At 50.0% G+C, this 15,619-nt stretch overlaps 1 long non-coding RNA gene across 1 annotated transcript in view; it reads left to right on the top strand.

Moving 5' to 3' along the window:
• Window positions 1-8,683: 8,683 nt before the first annotated feature.
• Window positions 8,684-15,619, top strand: part of LOC140395904 (uncharacterized) — a 36,289-nt gene continuing 29,353 nt past the window's right edge. Inside the window, exon 1 of the long non-coding RNA XR_011936383.1 lies at window positions 8,684-8,752. This is a non-coding gene — a long non-coding RNA (uncharacterized lncRNA). The remainder of the gene's footprint in view (window positions 8,753-15,619) is intronic.

The raw sequence follows: 15,619 nt of genomic DNA, 5'->3' as shown, positions 1-15,619 counted from the left end.
GAGTGGAGAATCCCGCCCAGGATTTATGATTATTTAGAAAAACATAGTTTGATTAAAGGTAGTCACCATGGCTTTGTGAGGGGCAGGTCATGCCTCACAAGCCTTATTGAATTCTTTGAGGATGTGACGAGACACATTGATGAAGGTTGGGCAGTGGATGTGGTGTATATGGATTTCAGTAAGGCATTTGATAAGGTTCCCCATAGGGGGCATGGGATACAGGGACATTTGGCTGTCTAGATACAGAATTTGCTGGCCGAAAGAAGTGGTAGTGGTAGTGGATGGAAAGTATTTTACCCGCAAGGATCTGTTCTGGGACCTCTGCTATTTGTGGTTTTTATAAATGACTTGGATGAGGAAGTGAAAGGGTGGGTTAGTAAGTTTGCAGATGACACGAAGCTTGGTGGAGTTGTAGATAGTGTTAAGGGTTGTTGCAGGTTACAACAGGACATTGACAGGATGCAGGGCTGGGCTGAGAAGTGGCAGATGGAGTTCAACCTTGAAAAATGTGAAGTGATTCATTTTGGAAGGTCGAATTTGAATGCTGAATACAGGGTTAAAGGCAGGATTCTTGGAAGTGTGGAGGAACAGAGGGATCTTGGGGTCCACCTACATAGATCCCTCAAAGTTGCCACCCAGGTTGATAGGGTTGGTAAGAAGGCGTATGGTGTGTTGGCTTTCATTAACAGGGGGATTGAGTTTAAGGGCCGTGAGGTTTTGCTGCAGCTTTATAAAACGCCAGTTAGACCACACTTGGAATATTGTGTCCCGTTCTGGTCGCCTCATTATAGGAAGGATGTGGATGCTTTGGAGAGGGTTCAGAGGATATTGATCAGGATGCTGCCTGGACTGGAGGGCATGTCTTATGAAGAAAGGTTGAGGGAGCTAGGGCTTTTCTCACTGGAGCGAAGAAGGCAGAGAGGTGACTTGATAGAGGTGTACAAAGTGGTGAGAGGCATGGATAGAGTGGATAGCCAGAAACATTTCCCCAGGGTGGAAATGGCTGTCACGAGGGGACATAGTTGTAAGGTGATTGAAGGAAGGTATAGGGGAGATGTCAGAGGTAGGTTCTTTATACAGAGAGTGGTGGGTGTTTGAAATGCACTGCCAGCAGAGATAGTGGAGTCAGAGTCATTAGGGATATTTAAGCGACTCTTAGACAGGCACATGGACAGCAGTAAATTGAAGGGGTGTAGGTTAGGTTGATCTTAGATTAGGATGGTCGGCACAACATCGTGTGCTGAAGGGCCTGTACTGTGCTATACTGTTCTATGTTCTATGTTCAATGAATAGAGGCACAGTCTCCTCAATCTCTCCTCATGGGCCAATCCCAGGAATCAGGCCAGTTCAGCTTCAAGGCTAGTAATCCTTCCGAAGTAAGGATAGTAGAGCTGTACACCATGGCCCTTCTGTAGTCTGACGATACAATAAAGAACAAAGAACAATACCGCACAAGAACAGGTCCTTCGGCCCTCCAAGCCTGTACCGGTCATGATAGCAACCTGGGCCAAAACCCTACATGTATTTGTCATGATACTTTTTGAACGCCTTAAGGTATCTGATAGTTCTACACAGCAGGAGCAAGGGCACATTAGTGTTCTTGAATCACGTTACTATAATGATTAATGTGCCATTGATTATTTTAATTGCTTGTCTCACCATTTCTTACATTATAAAGAACAAAGAACAAAGAAATGTACAGCACAGGAACAGGCCCTTCGGCCCTCCAAGCCCGTGCCGACCATGCTGCCGACTAAACTACAATCTTCTACACTTCCTGGGTCCGTATCCCTCTATTCCCATCCTATTCATGTATTTGTCAAGATGCCCCTTAAATGTCACTATCGTCCCCGCTTCCACCACCTCCTCCGGTAGCGAGTTCCAGGCACCCACTACCCTCTGTGTAAAAAACTTGCCTCGTACATCTACTCTAAACCTTGCCCCTCTCACCTTAAACCTATGCCCCCTAGTAATTGACCCCTCTACACCGGGGAAAAACCTCTGACTATCCACTCTGTCTATGCCCCTCATAATTTTGTAGACCTCTATCAGGTCGCCCCTCAACCTCCTTCGTTCCAGTGAGAACAAACCGAGTTTATTCAACCGCTCCTCATAGCTAATGCCCTCCATACCAGGCAACATTCTGGTAAATCTCTTCTGCACCCTCTCTAAAGCCTCCACATCCTTCTGGTAGTGTGGCGACCAGAATTGAACACTATACTCCAAGTGTGGCCTAACTAAGTTTCTATACAGCTGCAACATGACTTGCTAATTCTTATACTCAATGCCCCGGCCAATGAAGGCAAGCATGCCGTATGCCTTCTTGACTACCTTCTCCACCTGTGTTGCCCCTTTCAGTGACCTGTGGACCTGTACTCCTAGATCTCTTTGACTTTCAATACTCTTGAGGGGTCTACCATTCACTGTATATTCCCTACCTGCATTAGACCTTCCAAAATGCATTACCTCACATTTGTCCGGATTAAACTCCATCTGCCATCTCTCCGCGTAAGCCTCCAAACAATCTAAATCCTGCTGCATCCTCTGACAGTCCTCATCACGATCCGCAATTCCACCAACCTTTGTGTCGTCTGCAAACTTACTAATCAGACCAGTTACATTTTCCTCCAGATCATTTATATATACTAGAAACAGCAAAGGTCCCAGCACTGATCCCTGTGGAACACCACTGGTCACAGCCCTCCAATTAGAAAAGCATCCTTCCATTGCTACTCTCTGCCTTCTATGACCTAGCCAGTTCTGTATCCACCTTGCCAGCTCACCCCTGATCCCGTGTGACTTCACCTTTTGTACTAGTCTACCATGAGGGACCTTGTCAAAGGCCTTACTGAAGTCCACATAGACAACATCCACTGCCCTACCTGCATCAATCATCTTTCTGACCTCCTCGAAAAACGCTATCAAGTTAGTGAGACACAACCTCCCCTTCACAAAACCGTGCTGCATTAGAATGTAGAACATCAGGATCAGGGAATGTATCTATGTTTAGTCCGTTAATTTCTGCAGCATTGTTTTCTAAATAATACCATTTTGATTTTGATCCCCAATTTCTCTTGCCCCATTTTCATCTCTTACTTCTGGGAGATTTTCATTGTCAGAATCTTCACGGAGGAATTGTGTAGCTCTCTCAAATTACCTTATTCCCCATTACCCTGTCTCTCCTTTATTGCTCCATCATTTGCGCTACCGTTTCCCTTTCTGCATCCTATATCAAATTCTCGGTCTATTTCATGTTTCTGTCATTTTTTCCTACGATTACCTCTTCATCAATTCATTGGATCTCCTTTGCTCATTTGTAAATTTTACCAAATCCTCTGGCCTGCTACTTTTTTCAAAGTTTAACTTGTCAGGGGAAGTTCCCGGGTTTAAATTTCAAACAATATTTTGAAGTTAACTGTCAGTCACCAGGTACAATCTCCATTCTAATGGTTCTAAAAATCAATGCCCTTGCAAACCATTAGCATTTTCATCTCATAGATACTCATCTGTTTTCCCCCGGTATAGGTATTGCTATGAATTATCCTAACGAGTGCAAGATGAAACAATTCAACAAGATAGTCATCGATCCATAGACACATACAAGATAGGAGCAGGAGGAGGCCTTTTGGCCCTTCGACACTGCTTCGCCATTTATCATGATCATGGCTGATCAACCAACTCAATTGGACAGCACCATAGCACAGGTGATTAGCACTGTGGCTTCACAGCACCAGGGTCCCAGGTTCGATTCCCCACTGGGTCACTGTCTGTGCAGAGTCTGCAAGTTCACCCTGTGCCTGCTTGGGTTTCCTCCAGGTGCTCAAGTTTCCTCCCACAGTCCAAAGACGTGCAGGTTAGGTGGATAAGGCCATGATAAATTGCCCTTAGTGTCCAAAAAGGTTAGGAAGGGTTATTGGGTTACGGGGATAGGGTGAAAGTTGGTCGGTGCAGACTCGATGGGCCAAATGGCCTCCTTCTACACTGTATGTTCTATGTTCTTTGTTCTATTTACACAGAGGGTAGTGGGTGCCTGGAACTCGGAGGAGGTGGTGGAAGCAGGGACGATAGTAACATTTAAGGGGCATCTTGACAAATACATGAATAGGATGGGAATAGACAGATACGGGCCCAGGAAGTGTAGAAGATTGTAGTTTAGTCGGGCAGCATGGTCGACACGGGGTTGGAGGGCCGAAGGGCCTGTCCTGTGCTGTACTTTTCTTTGTTCTTTGTTCTATGTAATAGCCTAATCCTGCTTCCTCCCTTTGATCCCATTGGCCACAAATGCTACATCTAGCCACCTCTTGAATATATTCAATGTTTTAGCATCAACTACCTCCTGTGGTAATGAATTCCACAGGCTCACAACCCTTTGGGTGAAGACCTGGGGCGAGATTCTCCGACCCCCCCGCCGGGTCGGAGAATCGCCGGGGGCTGGCGTGAGGGGGGGCACCGGAGTTTCAGCGGGGGCGGGAATCACGCCGCTCCGGTTGGTGGGCCCCCCCCGCGCGATTCTCCGGCCCGGATGGGCCGAAGTCCCGCCGCTAAAATGCCTGTCCGCCGGCGTAAATTAAACCACCTACCTAACCGGCGGGACAAGGCGGCACGGGCGGGCTCCGGGGTCCTGGGGGGGGGGGCGCAGGGCGATCTGGCCCCGGGGGGTGGCCCCACGGTGGCCTGGCGCACGATCGGGGCCCACCGATCCGCTGGCGGGCATGTGCGGTGGGGGCACTCTTTCCCTTCCGTCTCCGCCACGGTCTCCACCATGGCGGAAGCAGAAGAGACTCCCTCCACTACGCATGCATGGGAAGCTGTCACGGCCGCTGACGCTCCCGCGCATGCGCCGCCCGGAGATGTCATTTCCGCGCCAGCTGGCGGGGCACCAAAGGCCTTTTCCGCCAGCTGGCGGGGCGGAAATTCGTCCGGAGCCGGCCTAGCCCCTCAAGGTTGGGGCTCGGCCCCCAAAGATGTGCCTTTGGGGCGGCGCGATGCCCGTCTGATTTGCGCCGTTTTGGACGCCAGTCGGCGGACATCGCGCCGTTTCCGGAGAATTTCGCCCATGTTTCCTCATCTCTGTCCGAAATGGTTTATCCTGAATCATCAGTTCTGGACACACCCATCATCGGGAACATCTTCCCTGCATCTACCCTATCTAGTCCTTTAGAATTTGATAAGTCTCTATTTATCCCCTCTCATTCTTCTGAACTCCAGCGAGAATAATCCTAACCTAGTCCCTCTCACCTCATATGACAGTCCCGCCATCCCTGGAATCAGTCTGGTAAAACTTTGCTGCACTCCCTGGAGAGCAAGAACATCCTTCCTCAGAAAAGGAGACCAAAACTGCACACAATATTCCAGGTGTGGCCTCACCAAGGGTGTGTATAATTGCAACAACACATCTCTGCTCCTGTACTGGAAACCTTTCTCAATGAAGGCCAACATACCATTAGCCTTTTATGGATCCACTGATTATATTTACTCAGCATCCTGTGGATAAGGTCAAGTATTTAGCATTCTGTTTGCTATTGTACACCATGAACATTTAACAGGCTCGCATGAGGATTAAACGCAATGCTAATGTTCCAGTTCAAAGTTATATCCACGGGGGTCCGGGCCATTAACAAAGTCACTGATAACACCAGGGTCACTGTTATGAAAAGAACCTCAATGCTCTGAGTGGAAACACATTTTCTACAAACTGTGACCTTCAATTCTGTGGTAATGGGAACATTCTGTCTATTTGAAGTCAATCTTAAACAATGTTCTGGACATTCAGAGTCCACCGGCGTGACTCTCCATTTTGCCGGCGCCCGGGGGTTTCTCGACCGCGTGGGGCTGCCCCACAATGGGAAACCACATTGAACGGCCGACGTAACAGAAAATCCCGCGGGCGGGTCGAGGCTGAAACGTGGCATGGCGGGGCGGAGAATCCAACCCAAGTACAAGAACAAACCATCAGTTGCAATGCTGATGGGGAACCGACACGTTGGGTGCGATTCTCCGCTCCTGCGACTAAGTGCCCACGCCATCGTGAATGCCGTTGAGGTTCATGACGGCGCGAAATGGCCCCGATCTCGACCGATTCAGGGCCCGAAAATGGGCGAGGATCGGAGCCGCGAGAAACTCGGGGGGGGGGGGGGGCGTGTCGCTAAAGCAGCGTCGTCAGCGCGCGCCTGGCATTGGCGGCGCGTAAAAGCGGTGCCACATCATCCGCCACCTAACTGGCGTCACCCGCGCATGCGCGGGTTGGCCGGCTCCAGCCGGCGCCAGCCAGCGCCAACCCGCGCATGCGTGGTTGCCGTCCTCCCTGAGGCCGCCCCGCAAGAAGATGTCGGATGGATCTTGCGGGGTGGCGGAGTAAAGGAGGTCCACCTTCAGAGAGGCCGGCCCGCCAATCGGTGGCCAGACCCCTTTTGACTGCAGCCCCGGTGAAAGAACCCCCCTCGCCCACCCACAGGCCGCTGTTCCCGCCGGCAGCGACCAGGTGTGGAATTTGGGCAGGCCGCTTGGCCCACCCGGGCCGAAGAATAGCGGGTGTAGCGGAAAATCGCCATTTTGGGTGTCCCGGCGATTCTCCGGCCTGCGCCGCGCAAAACTTGACGGGGCCGTTCCCGCCGCTTGGGTGCATCGCGGGAGGGCGTCGGACCGGCGTCGCGGGGAAAAATGGCACGCCAGGCGATTCTCCAAACCGGCGCGGGTGCGGAGAATCACGCCCGTTGTATTTGATATAAATGAAATTTGAAATCCCAGTTAATTACCAAAACAACAAAGCGTTATCGGGTTTATACAAACAACTTTATTTAGTAAAGTCGTAACATAAACAATTATAAATACCTTTCTTAGACTCTAGCAGCCGATATTAACCTGGGGCAAAATTCTCCGGAAATGGCGCAATGTCCGCCGACTGGCGCCCAAAACAGCGCAAATCAGACTGGCATCGCGCCGCCCCAAAGGTGTGGAATGCTCCGCATCTTTGGGGGCCAAGCCCCAACATTCAGGGGCTAGGCCGGCGCCGGACGAATTTCCGCCCCGCCAGCTGGCGGAAAAGGCCTTTGGTGCCCCGCCAGCTGGCGCGGAAATGACATCTCCGGGCGGCGCATGCGCGGGAGCGTCAGCGGCTGCTGACAGCATTCCCACGCATGTGCAGTAGAGGGAGTCTCTTCTGCTTCCGCCATGGTGGAGACCGTGGAGTGGGGGGGGGGGGGCGCCAACCGGCGCGGCGCGATTCCCGCCCCCGCCGAATCTCTGGTGCCGGAGACTTCGGCAACCGGCGGGGGCGGGATTCACGCCAAACCCCGGCGATTCTCCGACCCGGCCGGGGGTCGGAGAATCTCGCCCCAGAAGTAGACATGGATTAATAAGAAAACGGTGATCTACGACACCGCAAACTGTACATTAAAAGGCAATCACAGCGACTACAGATCCTCGGAGTTGCTGAGCAACACACCCAAAAGTCAGCCGGGAGAGCCAGGGCAACATTCTGATGAGTTACATTTCATTGTTTAAACCGTGTCTCAATATTTTTCGGGCATCTGATTGCTTCAACAATCGTTCCGAAAAAGGAGCATTTCCTCAACGACTGCTTGCCTCCCAATTTCTTTCTCTGAGATCCCAACCCTTCGAATCCACAAAATTTCCCTCCAGCTTCGAATCACCTGCACGATTCTCGCTCTTCGGCTTCAACATGCCCAAAGTGACAGCTCTCCACAAGACAGATCGTTTTCCGCAAACTGAGCTGATACGTGAACGCCAATGTAGAACTGGCCACCGGCAAGGACCAGCACATGCCGCCAACTTCTCATCTTCGCATGGGATTCCGTCAGGAACAGCTGCACTGGAGTTACCAGCTGACTCCGAGACCTCTCCCATCCCGGCTCCTCAGAGCGAAATGCACAGCCGCTCAGCTGGATGTATCCAAGTAGATTCGTCTCCCAATTGCTCCTGACTAATTCTCCAACTGATGTTCCCTGATCCTTGAACTGAGTTGACTGACCTATTACCACACCCAATCTCCACTCCCCTCCTCTCTCCTCCGCTCTTCCCACCCCCACACGCGCACACACAGACACCACTACCGATGGTGTTCCATCTCTACGATAATTGAATGTATGATCCTCAGAGCATTTTACTGTTTACATGTTACAATCTGCAGTCAACTGCCATTTCCTGATCTTCCAACACGGTGGGCAGGCGTCTTTAACTGACCGGAATTAAGAATTAAGACTGTGGCCGGGACCCAGTCAGACTATCTGATAGCTCCTGTCTGTCTGCCTGCCTGTCTCGGTCTCTCTCTGTCGTTCTTGAAGCACTCACCAACTCAAGAGTCTGATTATCAGCAGGAGACAGTCTCTGGGTGGGCCTGCGTCTGTGACAGGCGTGAAAAGATGGCCATGGAATCGATACACACTCAAGAAGGTTCTCCCTGTCCAGGGTACATAGTTAGCGGGTACTCCTTACCCAGTAGAGCACAAAAGTTTCTGTCTGTCCCGGTGACAAAAGATAGGGCCTCGAAGGATGGGATGTCATCATCATAAGGAAAGCTCTAATCTTAATGTTGTTGCAACAAAACACAATTCCAGACTTTATCCTGAAAATGTAACGATGTTTTATAAAAAGTAACTGTAGCACATTGAATCATCTGCCCTGTATGAATAGGCGGAACTCGTTGACAGACTGGACTGTTCACGCTTCAACATCAGTGAAGAACTCTAAGGAATTGCAAAGCAGGATTTCTGATCACAATTCAAAGTTGTCGGTAGGAGCAGCACGTTATCCTCCCGTCTCTCACTCCCTTCGTTCTCCGTCTCCCTGTCTCAACGTGTCTCTCACCTCTCCCTCTGCCTCTATCCCTATCTCTCTATCACTCTCTTTCGCTGATCATTCTTTTTCTCTGTCTCTATTTTCTCTCTCGATTTCTGGGCGTCATTCTCCGACCCCCCGCCGGGTGGGAGAATGGCCGCTGGCCGCCGTGAATCCCGCCCCCGCCCCCACAGAAACCTCCGGTACCAGAGATTGGGCGGGGGCGGGAATCGGGCCGCATCGGTTGGCGGGACCCCCGTTCAATTCTCCGGCCCGGATGGGCCGAAGTCCCGCCCAGAAATTGCCTGTCCCGCCGGCGTAAATCAAAGCTGGTATTTACCGGCGGGACCAGGCGGCGTGGGCGGGCTCCGGGGTCCTGGGGGGGGGGGGGGGGCGTGGGGCGATCTGACCCCGGGGGGTGCCCCCACGGTGGCCTGGCCCGCGATCGGGGCCCACCGATCCGCGGGCGGGCCTGTGCCGTGGGGGCACTCTTTCCCTTCCGCCTCCGCCACGGCCTCCACCATGGCGGAGGCGGAAGAGACTCTCCCCACTGTGCATGTGCGGGAAACTGTTGGCGCCGCTGACGTCCCGCGCATGCACCGCATTTCCGCCAGCTGGCGGGGCAACAAACGCCATTTCCGCCAGCTGGCGGGGCGGAAATCCCTCCGGCGCCGGCATAGCCCCTCAATGTTGGGGCTCGGCCCCCAAAGATGCGAAGCATTCCGCACCTTTGGGCCGGCGCAATGCCCGTCTGATTGGCGCCGCTTTTGGAGCCAGTCGGCGGACATCGCGCCGTTGGGGGAGAATTTCGCCCTCTGTCTTTATCTCTGTCTCTCCCTCTTATTTTCTGTCTCAGTTTCTCTCTCTTGCTGTCTCTTTATCTCTCTCTCATCTGTCTATCTCAATGCCTCTGCTCAGTTTCTTTACCTATATTGTGTCGGTTTCTCTCTCTCTGGTTCTCCACCCTCTCCCTATGTCTCTGTCTGTTCTTTACGTCATCCATGTTGAACTAATTTCCATAGTTTGTACCGGGGTGCATTGTGTCAGACTTAACCATTTACCCTCTCAACCCGCATGTCTTCAACACTCCCTCACAACTTAATCAAACATATTTGGGGTTGGATGTGGAGGGTGTGTCAGGCTTGTGCATAAATGTGCTTTCCAGGGTTGGGGCAAAGGTCTGGTCATCATTGCTGGGGATAAGACCATAAGACATAGTAAAAGAATTAGGCCACTCGGCCTATCAAGTCTGCTCCGCCATTCAGTTATGGTAGATATTTTTCTCATCCCAATTCTCCTGCCTTCTCTCCATAACTTCTGATTAATCAAGAACTCAGTGATTTGGCCTCCACAGGCTTCTGCAGCAAAGAGTTACACAGGTTGATCACCCTCTGGCTGAAGAAATTCCTCCTCATCTCTGTTTTAAAGGATCGTCCCTTTAATCTGAGATTGTGTCCTCGCTTTCTAGATTTTCCTACAAGTAGAAACATACCCTCCATGTCCACCCGATGCAGTATCCTGCAACTTTCAAAAAGTTCCCCCCACATCCTCCCACACTCCAACGAGTACAGACACAGCGTCCTCAACGGTTCCTTAAATGAAAAGCTCTTCATTCCAGTGACCATTGTTGTGAATATCCTCTGAACCCTTTCCAAGGCCAGCATGTCCTTCCTCAGACACGGGGCCCAAAACTGCTCACAATACACTAAATGGGGTCAGGCTAGAGCCTTATACAGCCTCAGAAGTGTATCCCTGCTCTTGTATCTAGCCCTCTTGACATTGCATTTGCCTTCCAAACTGGTGACTGAACCTGCACGTTAACCTAAATAGCATCTTGAACGAGGACTTCCAAGTCCCTTGGCCCTAAGTATTTCCTCGCTTAGAAAATAGTCTATGCCTCCATTGCTCCTCCCAAAGTGCATAATCTCACACTTTACCACATTGTATTCCATCTGTCACTTCTTTGCCCACTCTCCTAGCCAGTCCAAGACTTTCTGCAGCCCTTCTGCATCCTCAATACTACCTGTCCCTCCTCAGATCTTTGTATCATCTGCAAACTTAGTAACAGTGCCTTCAGTTCCTTCTTCCAAATCATTAATGTATATTGTGAAAGGTTGTGGTCTCAGCACCGGCCCCCAAGGCAGACCACTAGTCACCAGCTGCCATCGTGAAAAAAAAACCTTTCTCCTTACTCTCTCCCTTCCTCCAGTCAGCCAATACCAGGATCTTACCCTTAACAACATGGGCTCTTAACTTATTATACCGTTTTGGATGCTGTTGGGGTGATGACCTACCGGGAGATGACCTATGCGGCACCTTGTCAAAAACCTTCTAGAAATGTAAATAAATCATGTCCACTCGTTTGTCTAACTTCCTTGTTACCTCCTCAAAGAACTCTGTCCATGCCACTCATACTCTTGTAGACCTCTATCAGGTCGCCTCTCACCCTCCATCATTCCAGTGACAACTGGAACAGATTTGTCAGACATGACCACCCGTTGAACAAGCCGTGCTGACTCAGTCCTATTTTATCATGCACTTCCAAGTACTCCGCGGTCTCATCTTTACTAATGGCCTAAAAATCTTACCAATGGCGTAAGTCAGGCTAAACGACCTGTACTTTCCCGTCTTCTGCCTCCCCCCCTTCTAAAACGGCGGTGTTACGTTTGTCACTTGCCAGTCCTCTGCGAGACTTCCTGCCTCCAGTGATTCATTTAGGATCACCACCAATGCCTTCACAATCTCCTCAGCTATCTCATTTAGAACCCTGGGATGTAGTCCATCTGTTCCAGGTGATTTGTCCACCTTCAGTCACAGAACATAGAATATAGAAAAATACAGCATAGAACAGGCCCTTCGGCCCACGATGTTGTACCGAACCTTTGTCCTAGATTAATCATAGATTATCATTGAATTTAAAGTGCAGAAGGAGGCTATTCGGCCCATTGAGTCTGCACCAGCTCTTGGAAAGAGCACCCTACCCAAAGTCAACACCTCCACCCAACACTAAGGGCAATTTTGGACACTAAGGGCAATTTATCATGGCCAATCCACCTAACCTGCACATCTTTGGACTGTGGGAGGAAACCGGAGCACCTGGAGGAAACCCACGCAGACACGGGGAGGATGTGCAGACTCCGCACAGACAGTGACCCAAGCCAGAATCGAACCTGGGACCCTGGAGCTGTGAAGCAATTGTGCTATCCACAATGCTACCGTGCTGCCCTTAAGAACAAATAAATCTACACTATATCATTTAACCGTAATCCATGTACCTATCCAGTAGCTGCTTGAAAGTTCCTAATGTTTCCGACTCAACTACTTCCACAGGCAGTGCATTCCATGCCCCCACTACTCTCTGGGTAAAAAACCTACCTCTGACATCCCCCCCATATCTTCCACCACTCACCTTAAATTTATGTCCCGTTGTAATGGTTTGTTCCACCCGGGGAAAAAGTCTCTGACTGTCTACTCTATCTATTCCCCTGATCATCTTATAAACCTCGATCAAGTCGTCCCTCATCCTTCTCCGTTATAATGAGAAAAGGCCTAGCACCCTCAACCTTTCCTCGTAAGACCTACTCTCCATTCCAGGCAACATCCTGGTAAATCTCCTTTGCACCTTTTCCAAAGCTTCCACATCCTTCCTAAAATGAGGCGACCAGAACTGTACACAGTACTCCAAATGTGGCCTTACCAAAGTTTTGTACAGCTGCATCATCACCTCATGGCTCTTAAATTCAATCCCTCTGTTAATGAACGCTAGCACACCATAGGCCTTCTTCACAGCTCTATCCACTTGAGTGGCAACTTTCAAAGATGTATGAACATAGACCCCAAGATCTCTCTGCTCCTCCACATTGCCAAGAACTCTACTGTTAACCCTGTATTCCGCATTCATATTTGTCCTTCCAAAATGGACAACCTCACACTTTTCAGGGTTAAACTCCATCTGCCACTTCTCAGCACAGCTCTGCATCCTATCTCTGTCTCTTTGCAGCCGACAACAGCCCTCCTCACTATTCACAACTCCACCAATCTTCGTATCGTCTGCAAATTTACTGACCCATCCTTCAACTCCCTGATCCAAGTCATTAATGAAAATCACAAACAGCAGAGGACCCAGAACTGATCCCTGCGGTACGCCACTGGTGACAGGGATCCAGGCTGAATATTTGCCACCCACCACCACTCTCTGACTTCTATCGGTTAGCCAGTTTGTTATCCAACTGGCCAAATTTCCCACTATCTCATGCCTCCTTACTTTCTGCAGAAGCCTACCATGGGGAACCTTGTCAAATGCCTTACTAAAATCCATGTACACTACATCCACTGCTTTACCTTCATCCACATGCTTGGTCACCTCCTCAAAGAATTCAATAAGACTTGTAAGGCAAGACCTACCCCTCACCAATCCGTGCTGACTATCCCTAATCAAGCAGTGTCTTTCCAGATGCTCAGAAATCCTACCCTTTCCATTCCTTAGCCTACCACTGAAGTAAGACCAACTGGCCTGTAATTCCCAGGGTTATCCCTAGTCCCTTTTTTGAACAGGGGCACGACATTCGCCACTCTCCAATCCCTGGTACCACCCCTGTTGACAGTGAGGACAAAAAGATCATTGCCAACGGATCTGCAATTTGATCTCTTGCTTCCCATAGAATCCTTGGATATATCCCGTCAGGCCCGGGGGACTTGTCTATCCTCAAGTTTTTCAAAATGCCCAACACATCTTCCTTCCTAACAAGTATTTCCTCGAGCTTACCAGCCTGCTTCACACTGTCCTCTCCAAAAAAATGGCCCCTCTCATTTGTAAATACAGAAGAAAAGTACTCGTTCAAGACCTCTCCTATCTCTTCAGACTCAATGCACAATCTCCCTCTACTGTCCTTGATCGGACCTACCCTCTCTCTAGTCATTCTCATATTTCTCACATATGTGTAAAAGGCCTTGGGGTTTTCCTTGATCCTACCCGCCAAAGATTGTTCATGCCCTCTCTTAGCTCTCCTAATCCCTTTCTTCAGTTCCCTCCTGGCTATCTTGTATCCCTCCAACGCCCTGTCTGAACCTTGTTTCCTCAGCCTTTACATAAGTCTCCTTTTTCCTCTTAACAAGACATTCAACCTCTCTTGTCAACCATGGGTCCCTCACTCGACCACCTCTTCCCTGCCTGACAGGGACATACATATCAAGGACACGTAGTACCTGTTCCTTGAACAAGTTCCACATTTCACTTGTGTCCTTCCCTGACAGCCTATGTTCCCAACTTATGCACTTCAATTCTTGTCTGACAACATCGTATTTACCCTTCCCCCAATTGTAAACCTTGCCCTGTTGCACACACCTATCCCTCTCCATTACTAAAGTGAAAGTCACAGAATTGTGGTCACTATCTCCAAAATGCTCCCCCACTAACAAATCTATCACTTGCCCTGGTTCATTACCAAGTACTAAATCCAATATTGCCCCTCCTCTGGTCGGACAATCTACATACTGTGTTAGAAAAGCTTCCTGGACACACTGCACAAACACCACCCCATCCAAACTATTTGATCTAAAGAGTTTCCACTCAATATTTGGGAAGTTAAAGTCACCCATGACTATTACCCTGTGACTTCTGCACCTTTCCAAAATCTGTTTCCCAATCTGTTCCTCCACATCTCTGCTCCTATTGGGGGGCCTATAGAAAATTCCTAACAAGGTGACTGCTCCTTTCCTATTTCTGACTTCAACCCATACTACCTCAGTAGGCTGATACTCCTCGAACTGCCTTTCTGCAGCTGTTATATTATCTCTAATTAACAATGCCACCCCCCCCCCCCCACCTCTTTTACCACCCTCCCTAACCTTATTGAAACATCTATAACCAGGGACCTCCAACAACCATTTCTGCCCCTCTTCTATCCAAGTTTCCGTGATGGCCACCACATCGTAGTCCCAAGTACCGATCCATGCCTTAAGTTCACCCACCTTATTCCTGATGCTTCTTGCGTTGAAGTATACACACTTCAACCCATCTCCGTACCTGCAAGTACTCTCCTTTGTCAGTGTTCTCTTCCCCACTGCCTCACTACACGCTTTGGCGTCCTGAATATCGGCTACCTTAGTTGCTGGACTACAAATCCGGTTCCCATTCCCCAGCCAAATTAGTTTAAACCCTCCCGAAGAGTACTAGAAAACCTCCCTCCCAGGATATTGGTGCCCCTCTGGTTCAGATGCAACCCGTCCTGCTTGTACAGGTCCCACCTTCCCCAGAATGCGCTCCAATTATCCAAATACCCGAAGCCCTCCCTCCTACACCATTCCTGCAGCCACGTGTTCAGCTGCACTCTCTCCCTATTCCTAGCCTCACTATCACGTGGCACCAGCAACAAACCAGAGATGACAACTCTGTCTGTCCTGGCTTTTAACTTCCAGCCTAACTCCCTAAACTCGTTTATTACCTCCACACCCCTTTTCCTACCTACGTCGTTGGTACCAATGTGCACCACGACTTCTGTCTGCTCCCCCTCCCGCTTAAGGATCCTGAAGACACGATCCGAGATATCCCTGGCCCTGGCACCCGGGAGGCAACATACCTTCCGGGAGTCTCGCTCGCGACCACAGAATCTCCTATCTATTCCCCTAACCATTGAATCTCCTACAACTATTGCTTTTCTATTCTCCCCCCTTCCCTTCTGAGCCCCAGAGCCAGACTCAGTGCCAGAGACCTGGCCGCTAGGGCCTTCTCCCGGTAGGTCATCCCCCCAACAGCATCCAAAACGGTATACTTGTTTTGAAGGGGAACGGCCACGAGGGATCCCTGCACTGTCTGCCTGTTTGT

Source organism: Scyliorhinus torazame, chromosome 19 (genome assembly GCF_047496885.1).
Source record: "Scyliorhinus torazame isolate Kashiwa2021f chromosome 19, sScyTor2.1, whole genome shotgun sequence".
In the NCBI taxonomy this organism is placed as follows: domain Eukaryota; kingdom Metazoa; phylum Chordata; class Chondrichthyes; order Carcharhiniformes; family Scyliorhinidae; genus Scyliorhinus; species Scyliorhinus torazame.
This window is presented reverse-complemented; position numbering and strand designations above follow the sequence as displayed.